Source organism: Squalius cephalus (genome assembly GCF_949319135.1).
Source record: "Squalius cephalus genome assembly, chromosome: 25".
NCBI lineage: Eukaryota > Metazoa > Chordata > Actinopteri > Cypriniformes > Leuciscidae > Squalius > Squalius cephalus.
The window spans coordinates 20,001,337-20,017,743 of NC_137146.1; the positions used below are offsets into that span (position 1 = coordinate 20,001,337).

Sequence of the window (16,407 nt, forward strand, 5' to 3'; positions counted from 1 at the left end):
AATATCCTGAGGAAGGTTTGTGCTGTCAGTATCATCTCATACTTAAGCAGAGCCTCAACAAATCCTCGTGCTTGAACGCGAGCAGTTGTTTTCATGGTCATATTCTCTTGTATTGCCGTCAATGCAAGGATGACATCCCCACAGAGACAATTATCTGGATTTGCAAATGATCCAAACACTTTCCTGAGAGCATTATCTTTGGCCCACCACCTTGTCTCGGCAATTGGTGAGAGTCGCCTCTGGTGCTTGCCCTGCCTCTCACTTTCCCACACATTCATCCTTTTGTATGACTCGCGAAAGAACACAGCAATATCATTGAGAACTGCAAACAGTGAACCACTTTCTATTACTGTTTGGGTTGTGTCAGCCAGAACTAGGTTCAGTACATGCGCATAACACCAAACATGCACTTGATTTGGTGCCACTTTGGACATCTGAGTAGAAAAGCTTTTTAGTTTCACTTTCTCTGGCAGCGCAATCTCAAACATAGCCTAAATATTTCGCCCTTGTGGAGGATAAAATTCGCTCTTCAGACCAATTTACATAAAGTAGAAAACACGAAGATATCATAAAGAGATCGATGGTCTCTTTCCTGCTCGTGTCCCACATGCCACATCCCTCTCAAAGCGCAGAGTGGTAGGCTATATCACGCGTCTTTGTGTGGAAATATAAAACGAGTTTTTATTTTTTTAAATAACCCCCCAACCCCCAACCGCGGTGGTAAAAAAAACTGCCACCGTCACAGCCCTAAATATAGGCTAGCCTATAATAAGATAACCTTGAAATTCTATATTGACTGGGTTAAATAGAATCGCATTACTAAAAAGAGACTAAAATACAATTTTCATTGACTAAAACTAGACTAAAATGTCATCAGTTTTCGTCGACTAAAACTAGACTAAATGTCATCAGTTTTCGTTGACTAAAACTAGACTAAAATGTCATCAGTTTTCGTCGACTAAAACTTGACTAGACTAAAAAGAGTATGAACGTGACTAAAACTAATAAAAACTAAAATGACAGCCTGACACAAAGACTAGACTAAAACTAAAATTAAAACAGGCCACCAAAAACAACACTACCTTCCAGCAAATAATTCATTTATTTTAACACATTTGGTGGCATCTGCCTCAAGTGCTTGTCGTTTTTTCTCCCTCAACTTCTCGGCCCCTCCTTTACGTTTAAAGATGTTATGCTTTAACATATTGAATTTCGTTGCACATCATCACATCGCTGCAGCAGCAGTTGTAAAGCGGCCGCTTTTCAAGTCTAGAACTTGAACTTGATTCTGATTGGCCAATGTTCAGTGAACACGTCACGTGTGCTCATCACACGTTTAGACCTGTCAGTCTCGCAGCTCGCATCAGCTTCATGCGGCTTCATGAGAGAGACACATAAGCCCGGAATTGGACTATACAACAATATACTTAAGAATATTACGATTAATAATGATTTAAAAAAAAAAAACGCTGCCGGCCCAACCAGACCGCGGCCCACCGGGAATCTCCCGGTAGTCCCGATGGCCAGTACATGCCTGAATGCAACCACAGTCTGAACAGTCGCAATTCATGTGAATTTTACGTCAGTGTAGATCAACATTGCTGGCTTAGGTTTACGGCTTAAGGGGGAGTCATGAACCGAAAGAAATAGACAAGCACTAAGTAAGTTTTCCTGCAATATATTCAAAGTCATCTGAAGCCATTCCATAGCTTAATGTGAGGGACAGAAGTATATTTACAATAAAGTAAGTTCTCCTACATTAAAGTTCAGTGGAACTCGTCTTCCCTCCTCTACAGCTGTCAATCATTCTCGGTTCAGCAATGCATTCAAACAGCGTGCCTCGTCCAGTTACGACAGGATGCACGGTAAAACTCTCTCCAATATGATATATTCATTCACATTATAATGCTTGATCTGTAGATAAAGGGCCGTGGATTTGCATAAATGACTTTGTTGACTTTTTGACTTGCTGGAGTTCGCTGTTTCTAAATGACTTGCTACCGTGTGTCTGTTAGATCACACGCAGCACAAGGACTATGAATTGGCATCAAACGCTCAATAACTGGAATTTAAAACTGTGAAGAACCAAATGATCAATAAACTGTTGGACAGATATACTCTATGATTTGTGCGCTCAACATTCTTCGCTTTGTGCCGTGAACTTTAAATGCGCCCTGTGACTCCATGTTGCTTTAAGCTCATCATTCTGCACCTGCGATGCGCATACACGCTTTGTGCCGCTTTTTTGAAGCATTTCATATTATCATGGTTTTGCGTACTGAAATATTATTAAAAGCATATTTTGTTCTGCTGCACAATAGATTTAAAATAAGCATCTTTAAATCTTATATTATTTGTTTTATATATTATATTATATAATATATATCTCACATTATGTGTGTGTGTATATATATATATATATATATATATATATATATATATATATTTATAATATTTTATATAGTTTTTTTTCCATTCATATATAAATATAAAATTTGTTAAATGTAGAATACATATACAAATATATATACATAGAATACATATAGAATACAATACTTATAGTAATTTGTTTTTATTAACATGTTTAGATTTGATAAAATATCTGTGCAGATTTTTTCAAGAATTACTTTTTGTTGCTGACTTCTACACTCACTAAGTTTAATAAAAAATGGTCATAGCTTATGATCATATATTTTTATTAATATGTTGTTTTTCTCTATAATGAAGTAGTGCGTAAATAGTGGATTCTGGATTGTGTTAAACAAATGAAACAAGTGACCATTAGTTTATACTGTAGATACATTTTGTGGCCTTTTCTGTGATTGGCCAGTTTGTGATTGTTTTAGTTATTTACTGAATTGAAAATTTTAAATACATTTATTTAATATTTAAAGGTGTTAACTGTAATATTACGCTACAAAATGATAACTTACAAAGGATTAAAACGGACAATTAATCGGCATAATCGTCAAAGCCCTAAAACAGACATTTAATCATCAAAGCCTTAAAACTGACAATTAATTGTTATAATCGCCATTATTTTTTAGACAATTAATCGTCAGCCAAATTTCATAATCGTGACAGGCCTAATAACTATAAAAGAATCTGAGCAATAAATCGGAATTGAGCACTAAGGCTCACAGTGTGAACGTAGCCTTTAAAGGGTTAGTTCACCCAAAAATGAAAATTCTGTCAGTAATTACTCACCCTCATGTTGTTCCAACCCCGTAAGACTTTCGTTCATCTCCGGAACACAAATTAAGATATTTTTGATTAAATCTGAGAGCTGTCTCTCTCCTCCATAGGCTTCTATGTTATTGAAACTTGCCGGCCCAGAAAGTTAGTAAAGACAATGTTTAAAAAAGTCCAAGTGACTACTAGGGCTGGTCCGAATACCATTTTTTGAGCTTCGAAGCTTCGGTACTGTAGTAATGAACATCGAATATTCGAAGCTTCGGAGAGAGGGTGCTGAACATATTCTTCTCTCTAATAAAGGCAGGAATCTCTATTTTTTATTTTTTTTATTTTTTTATTTAACCTTTATTTAACCAGGAAAAGTCCCATTGAGTTACAATAACTCTTCTCCCAGGGAGTCCTGGCCAAGATAGGCGGCCAAAAAGTTGCAAAGAAAAAAAACATTAAAAAAAAAAGACAGGACAAAAAAATTACATACTACACAACACAATCTCTATACATAGACTATACATATACAAACAAGACATTTTGTTTAACTTAAGTAAATACAAACATATAATTTACAGGGTACCTAATTAAAAACAATTACACCGTTCAGTCAAAGTTGACTTTAAAAGGTTTTTAAAAATATTAATAGATGGAAGTGATTCTAAATTTAAGGTGTTTTGGAGTTCATTCCAGACATTTGGTGCATATGATGAAAAAGCTTTTTTACCAAATTCTGTTTTTGTTGATGGAATAATTAATAATATTTTTTTTGACGACCTTGTTCTGTAAACACTATTTTGGTAAGTAAGTAAATTTGAAATGTAAATAGGTAATTTATCCATTAGTGCTTTGGCAATAAAAATCAATAGATGGAATTTTCTTCTGAGAGAGAGGGAGGGCCATTGTACAGTTTCATACAGAGTGCAGTGGTGAGTCCTAGCTGTTGCTTCTGTAATGAAACGTAAGGCAGAGTGATATAATACATCTAATTTTTTTAATAAAAATGAGGTAGAGTGCATATAAATTAAATCACCGTAATCCAAAACTGTTAAGAATGAACTCTGCACCAACCTTTTCCTTGCTGAATAAGGAAAGCACTTCTTTAATCTAAAATAAAAACCTAACTTAGGTCTGAGTTTTTTTAAAAGGCTTTCAATATGGACCCCAAAAGACAATTTATCATCAATCCAAATACCTAGGTATTTGTAAGAAGTCACTCTCTCTATTGGAGTACCACTTTGTGTTAAAATAGTAAAATCCATAGGAGAATGTGAACGCGTAAAGACCATTAATTTAGTTTTTTTAGCATTTAATACCAACTTTAATCCTACCAAAGATTTTTGTACCTGACTAAAGGCAGACTGTAAATGATAAATTGCTTCCTTCAATGATGTAGCAGAGGTGTACAAAATAGTGTCATCTGCGTAAAAATGAGCCTTTGTTTGATTCAGACCTACACCTAAATTATTTATATAAATAGAAAATAAAATAGGACCCAAAACTGATCCTTGGGGGACACCCATTTTTACTTCTAGCAATGATGAGGTACAGTTATCTAATGTCACACACTGTGTTCTACCACTCAGGTAATCAGAAAACCAATTTAGCACAGTGCTACTAAAACCTATGTTTTGCAATCTTTGTAGAAGGAGATTATGGTCAACGGTGTCAAAAGCTTTAGATAAGTCAATGAATAGAGCAGCACAAGACTTTTTGCCATCTAAAGCATTAACAATATCATTTGTAACAGAGGTTACAGCCGTAATTGTACTGTGTCCTTTCCGGAAACCAGACTGAGTGGAACTTAAAATACAGTTATCAGCTAAAAAATGTTTTAATTGCTCATTTACAAGAGACTCAAATAGTTTAGACAAGACAGATAATCTGGAAATTGGCCGATAATTATCTAAGGCCGATGGGTCTCCACTTTTTAATAGTGGGAGGACAAATGCAGATTTCCATGATTTGGGGACAGAACCACTGTATAAACTAAGATTAAAAATGGAAGAGATGGGTTTAGCAATCAAATTTGCAGCAGTTTTAAGAAAATATGGCTCAATCTGGTCTGGCCCAGCAGACTTTTTACAATCCAGGCCTAACAGAGCCTTTTGCACTTCAGAGACAGATATTGAAGTAAAGTTAAAATTATTCAAATTTACATTAGACAAGTTTGTGATAGAAGTTACACTATCTGTGGGGTTGGTTAGGAGTGTTGACTGAGTATCTATTCCTGCATTAATAAAATGCTTATTGAATGTATCTACTATATTTTGTTTACCCCTTACTTCACCCTGACTTGCTATCATAACTTCTGGGATAGTTGGAGGGGGTACGTCTCCCGAAGAAGATTTAATTACTTTCCAAAAATGTTTGGGGTCATTAAGGTTTTCATTTAATAAATTCAGATAATATTCACTTTTTGTACTTTTTATTAGTCTTGTGCATTTGTTTCTTAATACCCTATAATTTACCCAGCATTTATCATTATTATTTACTTTTGCTTTAATCCATGCTTTATTCCGTTCTCTAATAGCTGTTGCAATAGAGTCATTAAACCAAGGATTGTCTCTACCCCTCACTCTGTATCTTCTGATAGGGGCATGTTTTTCAACTATAGCTAAAAAGGTCTTTTTGAAATAATTCCAGGCCAGCTCAACATCATCCATATCACAAACTAAATTTAAATCACTCTGATAGATTTCATGAAGAAAAGCTTGCTCATTAAAACATTTATAATTTCGTTTAAAAATATACCGTGGCTTAGTTTTAGTCAATTTGCAGTTTCTAACACACACAACCATACAGTGATCACTGATATCATTACAGAAAACTCCAGTAGCCGAATACTTATGTGGAGCATTAGACAGAATTACGTCAATTAATGTTGATTTGTCCATTCTTTTTTGATTTAGACGTGTAGGTGACTGTACTAGTTGCGTCAAATTTAAAGCATCACATATGTCTCTTAAAGCTGATGAAGGTGATAGCCAGTCCCAGTTCAGATCTCCTAGGAGAATATACTCATTTGACAGTTTATGCAAAAAGTCAGACAGTAGAGCAGTTGCTCCAGCCGCAGCCGAGGGTGGGCGGTAACATCCTACCACAGTCAGAAAAGCACCATTGGGGAGATTTAATTTAATGGCACATAATTCGAAGAATTTTGGCTTTGTTATTGATTCAATGGAACAACATTCCAACGATGCCTTAACATATATAGCTACTCCCCCTCCTTTACCCATACGATCCGTCCTAAAGAGATTATACCCTTCAATATGAATCATATTGCTCGTGATTGATGGTTTGAGCCATGTTTCTGACAAGACAATTACGTCACTTTCTGTCAGTTTAGCCCACAGACGAATAGCATCGATTTTATTTATCAGGCTGCGCACGTTGACATGAATAAAACGCAAGCCACTGCTATCTTTTAAATCGTCAGGGCTCAGAAGCTCAAGCAGTTTTGGGCCTGGGTTTGGATGGACATTACCTGAAAGGAACAGGAGTAGAATAATCCAAACTGATCTTGCCGGGCGGCTGTTGCCGACTCGATGATTGCGCCTGCAGGAGTTAAACTGGAACCGCCGTACTTCTGCCCAATTGAAAAGTCCATACCCATGCAGGGTGCAGACCGATGAAGCCATGAGGACTGATGTAAAGCCATCGGCATCGAACAGCATAGTCACAGAATTTGGGAGAATAATCCGGGAAGAAGCAAACAATCCATCGCCAGATGATCCCAGAGTATTCACAGTCCATGAGCTCAGCACACATGCGAGCAGCAGGTAAACTGGTAGCCTCATGTTGTTGTTGCAGCCAGACCAGCTTGTTTCGTTGAAACGTGGGCTATATTATTGTTTACTGTTTACGATTAAGTTTGTAAACACAGTTCTGAGACACAGGATGAAAATTATTCCAAAATCAGGTAACCCGTTTTAGCAAAAAAACAAAAAAACACTTATACAAACACAAGGAAACTATGCAGACAAACGTGTAAACACCGGCGCCGCCATCTTGGAATTTGTGTTCTATGTGTCTGTCTGTCTGTTTGCATTTTGATTATTTCGAGAACCGTTCATCCAATCAACTTCACAAGGGAGTGCACTGTCGCGTTTGGTGCAATATAGATGGACACGCGACACATTCAGAATGAATAAACTTTTAGTAAACTACAGAACAGCGCGAGCGGGAAGCGGTGCGCCTCACGCGGACAGGGCCTATATGCTCCGAGAACGGACACTGCACTAGTGATATAAAACATACACACACAGGTCTGTTAACTTAAGCAATACTTTTAAGGTAGTCTAAAATTTTTCTGACTAACAAATTACTGACACAGTAAAGGGTAGATTTAAATAAAGAAAAACGAAATTTAAATAAAGAAAAACGAAATTTAAATAAAGAAAAAACGAAATTTAAATAAAGAAAAAACGAAATTTAAATAAAGAAAAACGAAATTTAAATAAAGAAAAACGAAATTTAAATAAATAAAAAACGAAATTTAAATAAAGAAAAACGAAATTAAGTTCAATTAAAAACGAGATTAATTTAGATTGATAATAACGGGTAAAAAGGCCAATACATTTTGTTTCTATTATTCTATTTTCCACAATGTCAAAGCAACGCAGCTTAACCCAAAATACAAGCTCAGGCATGCACTTCTGTCCATACAAACTCCACAGTTCTGCGCTCTAGCCAGAGAATACTCCCGTTGAAAAACAAATATATTTATTAAGTATAACGAGGTTGGGTTCCTTCAACTGTCCATCCTATTAAAAATGGCTAGGCTATATAAGATAATTGTAAAAAAGAGTATTGTATTTCACCAGATTTTATAGTGTTAAACATAGTCATTTGTTTATTTTCACTAGACACACATTCCACACAACACATTTTAAAAAAAGCATTATACAATTTACCTTTGCAGATTTTACTAAATACTTAAAAAAAGTGCATCGTGTACACTCCCAGGCCACCTTATCACAACATCAATAAATCTGTACTTATAATCACAGACCGCCTGTAAATTAAGAGAATGTTTGCCTTTCCTGTTGATGTAGTCCATTGAGTTGGTAGATGGCTGCTTGATTTCGATGTGTGTTCCGTCAACCGCTCCCAAACACTATGGCATGCCATGAGCACGATGGAAACCCAAAACCAGATCCTCGGCCTCGGACTCCGTAAAAGGCAACTTGATGTATTTTGGACCCAGGTGGATAGCGATCGCTTTGCATGTTTGCCTGACAACAACGGACACAGCCTGTCGCGACACTCCTAAGGCGTTAGCAGTCTTCCGTAGCCGTCCCTCATCGCTCAAGTAATACAGCGTTAACGCAACCTTTTTAAACGTCTCAATTGGTGCCCTCATGTTTGTTGTTTGCCCTTCAATATACGGACTAAGTTCTTCGCTCAGGGCGATGAGAGATGCTTTGGACATGCGAAAATTCTCCCTCCATTCGTCTTCCACAACAACGCCATTGACAAAGTTGTCCCACCAACTGCTGGTTCTACCAGGTCTTACCCAAAATTTTCTCCTGGTTGTCCTCCGCGGTGGACTTAAGAGCATGTGGCGTATGGTGTTGTCCATAATCACTTGTTGCTCACCATAAGAGCAGAAGATTTTGCTTTAGTAAAGCTAATAGGCTCAGTAGGTTCTGCAGCACGAACACAAGCATATTGTCCGCCATTGTTGTTGCTGTTACGTGTGACGTAGCGGTGTCACATGGTGTGAAAATGTACGGATTGGCCGTACACATGAAAACACAAGGGTGACGTTTTCAGATTTATTTACCTTGGGACCCGGTTTAAAAAAAATAACGGTTTCAGTCTCCGAAAACGCCAGATCCGTCTGGACGAACTGAGAGCGCGGCGCACACATGGAGTGGAAAAGACCCACTCGTGAAGTTACTAAACAAGCTGCACGAGAATGAAACCTGATCGCCGAACACGGAGGGGCGGGACGGCATATTTTCGGCCTTTTCAATAGCAGCCACAACAGGAAGTCATTAAAACGAGACAAAAAAAAAAAGGTGCTGCGTCAATTGCGTTATTTTTTTTTAATGCGTTAAACATCTCAAATGAATCGCAAAGATTAATGCGTTAATTCCCCCAGCCCTATATATATATATGTGTGTGTGTGTGTGTTAGAGCCCTGCATTTCAGCCCGAGCCCGACGGGCCCCGACTTTTTCACGCCCCTAGGGCCGGGCTTCGGGCCAATTTTCACGTCATAGTTCACATGCGGGCCGGGCCTCGGGCCTTTTTTGGGTTATCCTTCTTTTTATATTTTTAGACATTAATTAAAAAAATATGAGAAGTTGACGTCGACGATAGAAAAACAAACAGACATTTCATAACCTCATAACTTTCATAATCTTATAATTACACTGACATATGATTGACATGACAGTTTCACGCACGCACGCACACACGCACACACACAGGTTTCCCGTCAGCGCAACCCACGATTCACCTCATGTGCAAATAATGGAGAATATTAAGAGAAAAATCGCAGCAGCGAACATGTCTTCAGCGCAGCGGGAAGAGTGATAGAAGAGAGGAGGACTGGGTTAAAACCTTCCACTGTGGATGCTATTCTTTTACTCCACGATGCTCTGTAAGAGACTGTTCTAACTTTTCGTTTGATTGGACTTTATTTTCGTTTAACTGTTGGAAACTACTGGAAAAAAAGAATGGCCATGTTCTGTGGTGCATTTTTTAGGTAAGATAACCTGCAAGTTTGTTTTTGATTTATTGTATTTAATTTGTTTAGATTGTAGGCTATTGCTCATTTCGTTTGCGAACGCTGTTGCGAGCAGCCTGAGCCTGCCTCAGTATTTCAAAAAAATGTTGTTTTACTCACTGTGGTTTAATAAATAAACATTAAACTTAACTGTCTGTGTGATATGCTTGAAGTGTTTTATATTTATGGATTTTATTGTAGCCAAGTATTAGCGTTGATTTGAGAGGCTAAATTGATCAAACATGTTTTACTCGCTGTCGGCTCGGCTGCTTGGTCGTCATTTAAAAAAAAAAAAATGCTCAAAACATTTGTCTTAATTAACTTAATAAAGAAATGAAAAGAAAAGAAACATAACTAACAAAACAGACCTATTTTAACGGCTGCAAATAGGGCAGGCTGCCGCTGTGAAAAAAAAAAAAAAAAAAAAAAACCCCGGCTCGAGTCGGACTCGGGCTGATAATTCTGTTGAGCTGTCGGACACGGGTCGGGCTAGGGCCTGAGCGTCTCGGGCCAGGGCCGGGCTCGGGCTTAGATTTGAGGCCCGTGCAGGGCTCTAGTGTGTGTGTGTGTGTGTGTGTGTGTGTGTGTGTGTGTGTGTGGTTGACATATTTGGCTAAAAAAAAAAAATTCTCAAATGTAAGTCATGGAACTCATTGGATTACATTCTACCAACTCTTATATTTCCAAATATATACAGTATGTGTTCTTGTAGATTTTGTCCTGAAATTTACATTTATTCACTAGTATACTGTCTTAGTGACTACAATTGTCATATGGTGTGACATGAATGCACCTTTTTAATGTGTATTAAATTAAAAAGGGGTATAATGTGATAATGTAAGTTAATTTATCCTGATTCTTTATAATTATTATATAAAAGTATAGCATTTCTTATATGCAAATATGTCACATTTTGCATTATTTTACTTTATCAACACTCAAAGAAAGACGTTTACTCGTAATCTTTAAATATACTTTAAATTAATTTGGGAATACCTTGTTATAAAAGTATCAAAATGCTTGTAACCTTTGCTGGCACTATTCCCCATCTGTCACATTGATGATTTTATGATTAATAACCAAAAAGCCTTAATTTCTTTCAAAATTCTGAATGTCACACCAAATGACATGGTGTCACGCCATATGATGTCACACCAAACAACAATCTGTATGCAAAAATCTGTATTAGCTGCATTTAACAAACAACCAAACTTAGTTTGACAAGTGAATTATTGTTTCAGTTACAGCAAAAATCACAAAATTGTTTAAAACACTGAGTTCTACTCAAAGTAGCAAAGAATCATATGTGTATAACACATTCATTAATCCACTTACTGTATTCATTTGATGTTGCACTTTTTATTTTAATCTGCTGAATATTAACTACATGAATTCTAATAATCTTTAGTAAATCATTGAACGTTTTTTTTTTTTATTTAATGCAAAAATTCATTTCAAAATGAGGATGAGTAAAACAATGACCGAACAGCAAGCTGATGATGTATCATTTCCTTGTTCTTTCTGCATTCACCATATCTCGCCATCTACTGAAATCTACCTCAAACTGAATAAATAAATAAATAAATAAAGGGAAACATTTGAGTGACAAAATGCTGTAGTTTAACATGGATTCAGCTTGAAAATGGGATAGTAGGGATTCACCAAATTGAGTTGGTGTATAGATATTAAATGTGTGAATAATATAGTATCAAAATGTGTTAAAAGGATGAAATATTCAATAAACTTAACTATTAGCTATACAATATGTATCTAAGAGCATTATTTATGTATTTAAATGCAGTTCATATCATATAGTGTGACAAAATAATCATATGGTGTGACAAGAAAACCCTGTCACACCTTATGATGTTGTGACACACCATATGAGGTTTCATGTACTTAGCATGAGATTAGGTAATATTGACTGAAAAGTAATTTCATTTGGGCATTTTTGTGTAAAATGCGTCACACCAAAAACAGCGCAAAAGGGAACTGAAGCAGGAGTGCCGGATATACTTGATTTTTTTTTAAACCATGAAGAGAGAAAACTCACATTGTAACTTTCAGTGTCCTTCTAAGGTGTTGTTCTTCCTCCTGAAAGAAGGAGGACCCCCACTCCCCAAAGGTCTCCAAACAATTGCCCGTTTAATAAAAGGAATATGGCGTCACAGCTTGTGATATCCATTTTTGGGACAAAATGTTTTAGTTAAGGGTGGTGTTCTGCCCCCACTTTGTGTTGCATTAAAGACATCTAGTGGTGTAAAGTTGTATTGCATTTGATTTTTAATATTTTAGTCCCTCCTCTCTTGCCATTGGTTTCCTGTTTGCTTCTGACTCTGGTCAGACTTCTTCTACTCGGCAGAGACATACTGCGCGTACACAAAGTACATAAACAGTATAATGGACCCAACAATGCTCCATATGCTCAACAACTTGACCTCGGCTGGGTCATTGTTGGAGAAGTATGTCTCAGAGGAGCCCACAAGCCTAGCAGCGTTAATGTTTACAGGACTGATGTCCTACCTACTGGGCATACGTCTTTCCTTAGACCATGTCATAGTGTTATTCACATCCAAGAAAAGTTTGACAAGAGGAGATCAAGTCACAGTATACAAACCTTGAAAGAGATGGACATACTGGCAGATGACATCGATGATCTTGGAAGCACAGTGACCAAAAGAACAAAAGAGGATGAGAAAATAGCTTTGTCTATTGAAGATCAAGCGTTCCTTGAGATCATGGACATGAATGATGCAAACAGTTGGGTAGCTCCCTTACCATTCCATTCCTCAAGGCGCCGCATCCCAAATAATAGAGAGCAAGCAGCCAAACGTCTCTCATCTCTGTGTCGCACATTGGAAAGAAAGCCAGACATGAAAAAACAATATATGGATTTCATGTAGAAAATCTTCGAGTCAAACCAGGCAGAACTAGCGCCGCCATTGAAAGAGAATCAAGAGTGCTGGTATCTACCAACATTTGGTGTCTACCACCCTAAGAAGTCAGACTTAATACGGGTGGTGTTTGACTCCAGTGCCAGGCACGAAGGTGTCTCCCTCAACGACATCCTCTTAAAGGGACCAGACCTCAATAATACTCTTCTTGACGTCCTTCTTCGTTTCCGCAGGGAGCCTTTTGCAGTCACAGCAGATGTGCAACAGATGTTTTACTGTTTCACAGTCTGTGAGGACCACCATGATTTCCTAAGGTTCTTGTGATTCGAAGATAACGACTTCACAAAACCAGTGACTGAATACCAAATGACAGTACATGTATTCGGTAACAGCCCTTCACCAGCTGTGGCCATTTATGGCTTGAGACGGGCAGCGCAAGAAGGACAAAAAGAACATGGCCAAGATGCTAAGCAGTTCGTCATGCGGAACTTTTATGTGGATGATGGACTCGCCTCATTCTCCACTGCAGAAGAAGCCATCGACAATCTGAAAAGAACAAGGGAGATGTTAGCTGAGTCAAGCATCATGTTGCACAAGATAGCAACAAACAGCAGCACTGTTATGAATGCTTTCCCATCTGAAGATCGTGCCAAAGATCTTAAGGATCTGGATCTGACATCTGATCCTTTGCCTATCCAACGCAGTCTAGGCCTCAGATGGGACCTGCAAACAGACAGCTTCTCCTTCTGCGTGTCTGATGAGGAAAAGCCATTCACTAGAAGGGGCATCCTTTCGACGGTCAACAGTCTATATGATCCCTTGGGGTTTGTGGCACCAATCACGATTCAGTGAAAGGCTTAGGTGAGAGATATCTCCATAGAAGAGAACGATTGGGACACTCAACTACCAGACGACAAAATAATCCAGTGGAAAGCCTGGAAAGATTCCCTGATGGAACTTAAGCTACTCCAGATCCAGAGGACCTACCTTTCTGTTTCTCTGCTTGCCACTGTACACAGAGAAATTTGTGTCTTCGCGGATGCATCGACTCTAGCTATATCAGCTGTAGCCTACCTTAAGGCAGTTGATACAGAAGGACACAGTCATGTCGGGTTCATCATGGGGAAGTCCAAGCTGGCTCCACGTCCTGCGCACACTGTCCCTCGTTTGGAGCTGTTTGCAGCTGTCTTGGCAACAGAGCTTGCAGACCTGATAATGGATGAAATCGATGTGGAGATTCACACAGTCAAGTTCTACACGGACAGCAGGATTGTACTTGGCTACATTCATAACACGTCCAGGAACTTCTATGTCTATTTCGCAAACAGAGTGACAAGAATCAGGAAATCCTCGCACCCTAATCAGTGGCACTACATCAGCACCAGCCATAATCCTGCAGATCATGGATCCAGGTCTGTCCCAGCCACTCTCCTAAAAGACACCAACTGGTTTTCAGGTCCAGCTTTTCTGACAAAACCTGAGTTGGATGAGTCTCCTCAGCCAGAGATATTTGACCTTCTACATCCAGAGTCGGATGCAGAAATTCGCCCTCAAGTTTCAACCTATGCTACAAAAGCTACAGGTGGAGGTATCGGCTCTTATCGGTTTAGTAGATTCTCTAGTTGGAAATCACTTACCCGTGCAACAGCCAGGCTTAAAAGGAATGAGTGGCCCACAGGTGTTATTGTGGAAACCATCCCCAGCTGTGATGGCAGGATTCGGAAAGTCAATGTAAAGATCATGAGACAGGGTTCTCCCAAGGTGTGTTGAAGACCTGTTTCAGACGTTGTGCTGCTTCTCAGTAAAGGGACATAGTGGTATTATTTAATACCAGGCGGGGAGTGTTCTGCCCCCACTTTGTGTTGCATTAGAGACATCTAGTGGTGTAAAGTTGTATTGCATTTGATTTTTCATATTTTAGTCCCTCCTCTCTTGCCGTTGGTTTCCTGTTTGCTTCGGACTCTGGTGTGAGAGGACATGTAGCAGTTACTCTTTTCTCTTTGCCTTTGGTAGTTTTTGAAGGTCTAAGTCTGTAAGTATTTCTGTAGGAATTATATCTACTTTGCTAAAGCCTTTGTGTATTGTCCGTTTTAGCATAATATGTATGTTGTATTAATAGATGCTAATCGCGATTAGCATTTCTCCATAGACACCCATGTTAAAGTTAGCTTAAATGCTTAGTAGTCTCATTATAATGGCAAATTTTTCTTATGGGATAGCTATATATGTTCGACTTGAGTTGCATATTCATGTATGTGTATATATGGACAGTTTGTAATGCCATATTATTATGTTTCTACAGTTTTCATGGATCTTATGTTAGCTATCTGCTACGCTAACCTGTCAAAGCAAGAGCAGAATAGGTGGCTTCAAAATATTATGCCTTAACTTTTAGTCAAGCAGACTCACAAGTAGACATCTGGGATATCAATATATGATTGAAAAAACAGAAAATTAATTAATTTTCTTGTTTTTATTCAAAATCAAAATTTGTGAAATGTGCTTGGGACAGTCACGCCATTTGAGCTTATTCTGGTTTGGCTGAAAATTGTGAAAAAATGGAAGAATAAACCCATGAATGCTCTGTATGTTCATATAAAACAGCACTTTCTGAACAATATCACCACAGTTTTTGACATATTTTTCTATAATTTAGTTAACTTTGACACATTGGACCAAAAAAAGGCCATGTCATGTCAACCACCCACATGTGGTTCTGTGAATATGCAAATTAGCCCGACCTCCACTCACTCACAGCTCAGAGATCCACTCGTTGACTTGATTGGTTATAAGGTAGTTTGTGACATCAGAAACGCCAGCGATTTCAAACCGCATTTTTGAGACTGTCAGTACTTGCATACTTAACCCTCTGGGCTTCTTCGCCTTCTTCTTCTTCTTCTTCGAAAACGGGCGAAAACTTGAACGTTTTGAAATGTTAAATTTTTTTGCTTCATCGGATGGGGGTGAAACTTGGTGACTTTTGTTGTATTACCTATATGAACACACAAAAAAATCAAGGAGATGATTCTGATATGTTAAAGTCCCTGTAAAGTCAAAATTAAGTATGTGTTCTGAGTTTGTCACACCACAGAAAAATGTGTTATTAGCCACCCAGCCAAATTTGAATGATAAAAAAAGCCGGCAAGTACATAAAATAAGCGATCAAAATCTTGAAAAAATGAGCAGTAATCTCTGCTCTCAAACGCTGGGGGCGTGTCCGCTGGCTGCGCTGAAACCACGCCCACTCGCGGGAAAGCTCGTTGCAGTCGCCACACTCAACTGTCACCGCTACAGCCGGAATGGATGCTCGTAGCAGCTTAACCCTCTGGGGACCAAAAACGCGCCCGCGCGTTTTGCTCGTTTTTTTTTTTAGCAATGAAAATAAACACTAAATGCTCTGCTAATTTTGATCTTTCATTTTCGTGTAATACATCAATCGATCCTGTTCAGTGTCTATTTTTTTTCTGTATACTCACAATAAAAATAAAGTGTTTTGCTTTTTGACAAATAAAGAAAAATTAACATGATGCGATTTCTGCCTTCTCTCTGTCAGTAAACTCCCATTTGAAACGCGTTCGAAAATGATCTATAA

At 38.1% G+C, this 16,407-nt stretch overlaps 1 protein-coding gene across 6 annotated transcripts in view; it reads left to right on the forward strand.

Moving 5' to 3' along the window:
* The window catches only part of mppe1 (metallophosphoesterase 1), a 198,998-nt gene that overhangs the window by 20,939 nt on the left and 161,652 nt on the right, over nucleotides 1–16,407 (forward strand). The window lies entirely within an intron of this gene.